We start from the raw sequence: 7,082 nt of genomic DNA, 5'->3' as shown, positions 1-7,082 counted from the left end.
TCCTTCCCTGAGAAGAATGGAGCAGCAGTCAACACATGACAAACTGACCACAACCCACAACGCCTGTTCCCTGTTCTCCTGCGATGCTGGTGGACAGGAGGTAAAGAAATCAAGAGTGAAGTTGGGACCAGGAAGAAGTGTGGGGGGAAGAGAAGGGGTTTTAAGATTTGATTTTATTTCTAATTATCCAAACTTGGGATTTCAGTTAGAGGAGCTGAAGAAACGCGAACATTTGCCTCAAGGTGGTAGAAAAGCATCACTGGAGCCCAGAAGAAAAGAGCTACATTTCACAATTGAAAAAGAGACAAAGTGTGTTGGGTGAATTTAGCAGATCACATCAGGAGAAAATAAAAGGTGTTAGGGCCACTGTACTTTACATATTGACATTTGCATATACGGTATGGCAAGGGTCTGATTGCAGTTTCTACAGAAACTGAAGAAAAATATACATATTCAAATGATGTCACTATATACATGGATTATTACTACAGGTTTTTTATTTTTTAAAGCAAACCAGAAATTATTTGGATAACTGGGATACAAATAAAGTGTTTCATGTTTTCATGTGTATTTACATTTTTTTAGTTGTTAAACAGCAGGCATCGTTACTTGGCAAAACTCATTAGCCTTCTATGTGAGTTGGTCACAAGGCATTCAAAGTTAATTCATGGTAGGAAGTGAAAGGAAGGTTCAAGAAGAATTTAGATTTGAAGCGAAATGGTTACTGTCACGTTTACCTGAGTCACTTTCTGAACTTCTTTTTGATCTTCAATTTTTTTTTTAAGATTCCGCTCTGAATTCTTTGGAAATAAAAGCCGTATACAATGCATAAGTAAACACATGCATGGACAGCAGCAATGAAAATTTAATGTTAACATCACAGTAAAGATGACCATAGCTTTTAATTTTTTTCTTCTAGTATCATAAAACTACATTAGAAAAGGAAATCCCAACAGTGTCTCAGACAATAAATAAGTATAGACCATACTATAAGAAAAGTGTGTTTGTACATTAGAAAAACTTCCCTTCAGACAATGCTGGACTCGGAGCTGGCTGGTAATCAAACAGGAACATGATCATTAATGTAATGCTCCACTACATTTAAAAGAACAGATAATATGTTAAGAACTGTTATGAAAGGAATAGAGAACAAAGCAGAAGTCATCTTTATACCACTACATGTGCCCATGATGTGTCTACATACTGAATGCTCTATGGTCTTCACCCAAAACACCAGAACTGGGTGACAGACATGGGGCAGCTCACCTTCATTAAACAAATTAACGGGTTAGGAGACTTCAGCTTGAAAAAAAAAATGAAGGATATGATAATATCCTATAAAACCATGTTTGACATGGAGGAAGCAAATATGGAATAACTGACCAATGTCTTTGAAAATAAGAACCATTATACAAAGATAGTATATACTAGGCAGAAAATAAAGAAACGAAGTAACTTTTCACACGCACAACAGGTGTTGAATTTATCACAGAATGTCGTGAATGTCAAAAATCAAAAGTGTGATTAATGGAAGAAAAATTATTAATTCTAAATTAATTTAATATTTAAAGTAGAAATTAAGACCAAAAAAATAGGATGTAGGATAGCAAATAAACCAAAGCTTTGCCTGACTCCCTTCTATAAATCCTAATTTCTTAGACTAAGAATACTTAAATACTTAAACAATAAGAATCATAGTAGATTCCCCTGATTGTACAGTTGAACATCAATTTATATAAATGTTTCAGCACTCAATGTTGAGAATATGGAGAAAATAGTGCTTGGCAAAATTATACACAAACAAGACAGAAAAGTCATACAAATTTAGAATTAAAACATGACTATAAAACAGCATAAACCAAAAAAGACAATTTAAGACAAAACTACATGGTGCAAAGTCAGATATTGTCAAGAATATAAATTTGATGGAAGAGAAGACAACCCCGCACTGTGAAAGGCCTTAAGAAACACAAAACTGACTCACTCCTATTCTCCAAAGTTCTCCAGCTCATGTTTTACTGGTTTTTACCTTAGCTCTGTAAGTTTTTAACTCTGCTTTAAACCACATTCAACAATTCCTGGTTTGTTTTCAGAAGCAGAGTCTGGTACTTGGACACACCTTTACCTTTGTTGGGCAGGTAGGTGAAAAGGCAGAAAGCATGTGGAGTGCCTAATACACCAATGCTTATTACACCCAGGAAAATACTGTTAGTGTTCTTAACGAGGAACAAATTAGGAAATGAAAAAAAAAAATTACAGAAAATAAAACTGTGAAAGCCTTTCCTTCCAGGCACTCTATACTTACACACAGCTGAAGATCTCCAGTGAAGAATATGAAAACACTTTCTCTCTCCCTGGTATAAGGTGACCCTTAAAAATTCCCCATATTATTTTCTTCCCATATTTCTGAATGCTGAGCCTGATATCCTGCAGTAACACTGATCTTAAAAGTTGTGTGCGTATGCACAACATTATTTCTTAAGAACTATGTACAGTAAAAAAACCAAGTCTTGCAAGTTTTGTAAAGGTTCATAGTCATGGCAAGGTTACTTTCTAAGGATGAATTAAAATTTCGATTCTAGATAACTAATGACATCCGGTTAAACAATTATTCTAATGTAGCATTTCATTTGCAATGGTTCCATTTAGCATCAAATAAAACTATACTGATTCACAAATTCTTCTAATCATTTAGTGGGGTGAAGAACGAGATTTTTCATTCTAAGTCACCCAGGATTAACAAAAATCTTTGTATGGTTGAGAATATTTAAAGTATAAACCTTACTTTTTAACCTGCCATTACCTGTGACCATTTAGTAACCCACTTATTGTCTCCTCCCAAGACTACTGTTATTTGCTATTTTTCAAGTGTTTTAAAATACAGTTAAAATCATAAGTTTTAAATTTTTTTTAATATTAGTTTGCTCGCCCAGTAATTCTTTGATACAAGAATCATTATTTTTTGATTCTTCCACTCTAAAAAATGAATTTAATTAAAAATTATACCTTGTAAGAGATATCTGCTGCAGCTTTTGTTGTTTTTAGGTCCTCATAGTTTCTTTTTTTTTCACTGTAGGACAATTCAGCATTATAGAGATCTTCATTTAGTTTTTCTATTTGCTCTTCAGTCTTACACATGCTTTTGCAAATAGTTTCGACTTCTGACTGATACACCTCCTTTTTTCTTGAACTGTTGAAACACAAAAGCTAATCTTACATTTTGTTTTATAAAGCACATTAAAAGTAAACCCCATTATTGAATGAGTAAAGCTAAACCATTTTCAAATCAAAAGCAGTATTTTATCATCCTGCTATTTGACGCTGAATACACCAGACTCTTCCCCAAAATTTTAAAGTATCTTCATTCATGAGCATTAGCCCTGATAGTTCATTGATATCAAGCAATTTTAAGTACCCATGTTTTGGTTTCCTATATATCTGTACTGTTAACCCGTACCACAGAATCACAGAATGGCTGAGTTTGGAAAGAACTTCTGGAGGTCGTCTGGTCCAACTACCCTGCTAGGGCAAGGCCACCTAGAAACATTAGTCCAGGACTGTTTCCAAGCAGCTTTTGAGTATCGCCAAGGATGAAGAATCCACAACCCTCTATGGACAACTTGTGCCAGTGCTCGGCCAGCCTCACAGTAAAGAAGGATTTCCTGATGTTCAGAGGGAACCTCCAGTGTTTTGGGGTTTTGCCCATTGGCTCTGGTCCTGTCACCAGGCACCATTGAAGAGAACCCGGCTCCAGCCTCTTTGCACCTTCCCTTCAGGTATTTACATACATTATTAAGATCCCTCCTGAGTCTTCTTTTCTCCAGGCTGAAGAGTCCCAGCTCTCTCAGCCTTTCCTCAGGTGAGAGAAGGTCCAAGCCATCATCTTCATGGCCAGAATTGGACACAGTACTCCAGGTGCGGCTTTACCAGTGCTGAGGATAGTGGAAAGGATCACTTTCCTCAACCTGTTGGCAACAATCTTCCAAATGCACCACAGGATGCTATTGGCCTTTGCAGCAAAGACACATTGCTGGCTAACGTTCAACTTAGCATCCACCAGGACCTCCAGGAGCTTTTCTGCCAAGCTGTTTTCCAGCTGGGTGGCCCCAGCATGTATTGATGCCTGGTGTTGTTCCTCCACAGATGCAAGACTTTGCACTCCTCATTGAACATAATGAGGTTCCTTTGGCCCATTTCTCCAGACTGTTGAAGTACCTCTGGATGGCAGCATAACCACTCCACCCAGTTTGATGTCATCAGCAAACTTTGAGGGTACACTCTGCCCCATCATCCAGATTATTACTGAAGATAACAGGCCTGGACCCAAAACTGACCCCTGGATTACACCGCCCATGATTACCAGTTCTGGCCTCCAACCTGACTTTGTGCTGCTGAGCACCACCCTCTGAGCTCGACCATTCAGCCAGTTTTCAATCCACATCACTGTCTACTCATCCAGCCCATACATCACAGCTTGTCTATGAGGATCTTCATGCTGGAAGCCTTACTGAAGTCCAGCAAGACGATATCCACTGTTTTCCCTTCATCTACAAGGCCATCAGCAATGAGCACACATTTTCCATAGTCTTCCTTTTGTAATCTATGCACTTAAAAGCCCTTCTTGTTGCCTTTGGTATCTCTTGCCAGATTCAATTCCACTTAGGCTTTGGCTTTCCTAACTGCATCTCTGCATGCTCAGTGTCTCCATATTCCTCCCAGGTTACCTGTCCCTGCTTCTACATTCTGTATGCTTCCTTTTTGTGTCTGATTTTTGCTGGGAGCTCCTTGCTCATCCATGCAGGCCATCTGGCATTTTTTGCCTGACTTCCTACTCATTGGAATGGACTGCTCTTGAGCTTGGAGAAGGTGATCCTTGAATATTAAACAGCTTTCTTGGGCCCCTCTTCCCCAAAATAATATAAAACTATCAATTTTGGATGAGGAAAAAAAAGTGGCAAGAACAGCCTTTTTATCTGAAAGTATTAAAATGGTCACAGAGTCTCAGTTCATCTACCTTATAATAAATGGCCATGACTAGGGTACGTCATACCAGTGCAGTGGTTCAAGTCAGTCATACAGCTGATGAATTCAAATTCCTAAGTATGTTGCTATTTGCAGAATTCTTAGGTCACATAAACCAATTTTAGTTTATTTGCATACAAACAAACTTTCAATAAAAGTGAATGATTAACAGAAGTGAACTTAAAATACCATTCAATTAGACTGTCAGATTACACAACAAAAGACAAACTCAAATACAAAACCCAGAGATAAACATTGATATTGCTTTGACAGAATTCTGTATCATTAGAACTTTATATTCTCCAATGGAATGTTTCTTTGTAGAAGAATGGGATCATTGAAAAATAAGCAGTCACCACTGAGTATGTGCTGGATTAGAATGATAAACCTAAATGTTATTTTAAGGATCTTCACAGAACATACAAAATAAACTTAATCTGCAAACCCACAACAGGCTGACACTGATCACACATTTCCTTAGCTGAACTGATGTCCAGAATACATCTCTCAAAGTTCAGCTTCTTTAAGAAAGGGTGTCATTTGCTTAAAGAATGCGTAAACCTACAGCAGTTTGATTTCCCTTCCCAGAAGTCAAGAAGCACAAAGCAAGGGAACAGAAAAAATTGCCCATATGGATCTTGATGAACTACACCCAACATACACCATGTATGTAGTATGTATTACAATTGCTCTTTCACTATTAGGAGCTTGTCCATAGCTAGACTCAATTTACTGTGGTTCCCAAGCAGTCGGCCATTCTAATGGAGACAGGAACTCATTTCCAGTAGAACTGAAACTGCAATATGATCTTTCCAAAATGCAAAATATGGCTGAGAGGCTTCAGCAATGTCACACACCTCAGCCCGTGTGTTTAGAGCCATAACTGACCGATTCACATGATAAATTCACGTACAAGTATTTTTCAAAGATATTGCAGGAGGTGTCAGTCCTACCAAAAAATCAACACCTTTATCCCTTACAGAATTTTACAGCAGCTCAGAGTGACTTAGTTATTTGGAAGCTGCAAGGTTTACTGTAACAGTACATGATTTTGTGCACCAGCCGGGAATCGAACCCAGGTCGCAAGAATGGGAATCTTGCATGATACCACTACACCACTGGTGCTTCCCTGCAGGTGCTATGTAATGAAATCACCCTGAGGTACCCCAGGGTGCAAAACGCTGCATCAGTTTTCGATTTAGATAGTGCTTACACACAAAGGATTCCTAGCTGCTGAGGTAGTAAAGTCTTGCATAGGTCTAAAAGATCTTGTTCCCCATAAATTAAAACACTGCAGATGCTCAAGCTCTACTACAAGCATATTAGGAAAAATACGGCCAAGAGTATACATGGGAATGGTCCAAACCTTCCATAGATGACAATGATGATCAAAATTGATAGTAAGAAAGAGTAGAGTGGGGGTTTTTTGGCTCAAAGGAGGCAGTATGAAAGTAGATGTACTTTGATACTTCCAAGTCTAAGACCATTTAGTGAGGAGCCATTCCATTAGATGAAAATAATAGTTCTACTCTTTAGTCCTCCACAGGTTTGCCTCCATCACATACACTGAATACACTGTCCTGGACAGCAGTGAGGTTAGCAATGAGATATAGACCGACAATACCAATATGAGTAGCGACCAGGGCTGTGACATAACCATAAGTTATGAGAGTTATAACAAATGGATTACCAGCTACAAACTGATGAAGGAGGTCAATATCCTAATGATCTGACAAATCAGAGGCAAATGAGGAATTTGTGAAGGTACAGCATGTGATGCCTGGAGATCAAATACTTAGATCAGTTTTTTCTAGGATCCCTGTAAAGTTTCAGTGCGCAAGATGGTCTCAAGTAATAAATGCTTCCCAAATCTGTTTTCTGAGAACTCCCCCTCTCTCCTGATGTTCTGCATCTGCTTGTACATGTTCTTAGAAATCTGAGTTTCCACTTTCAGCCTATCAGTTAATATTTCCACCATAAGCAAGATCTCCCTCCATTGTCTTACACGTACGATGAAATAGAAGTTTTAATCCATAAAAAAAGCCAATGAAATTGAAAAT

General features: G+C 38.1%; 1 non-coding gene across 1 annotated transcript; it reads right to left on the bottom strand.

The window, feature by feature from the left end:
• Positions 1–6,076: 6,076 nt before the first annotated feature.
• On the bottom strand, positions 6,077–6,147 carry TRNAG-CCC. Its single transcript has one exon. It is a non-coding gene; the product is annotated as a tRNA-Gly (tRNA).
• Between the last annotated feature and the right edge of the window lie 935 nt (positions 6,148–7,082).

The sequence above is a fragment of the Buceros rhinoceros genome, unplaced genomic scaffold (assembly GCF_000710305.1).
Source record: "Buceros rhinoceros silvestris isolate BGI_N320 unplaced genomic scaffold, ASM71030v1 scaffold11729, whole genome shotgun sequence".
Lineage (NCBI taxonomy): Eukaryota > Metazoa > Chordata > Aves > Bucerotiformes > Bucerotidae > Buceros > Buceros rhinoceros.
This window is presented reverse-complemented; position numbering and strand designations above follow the sequence as displayed.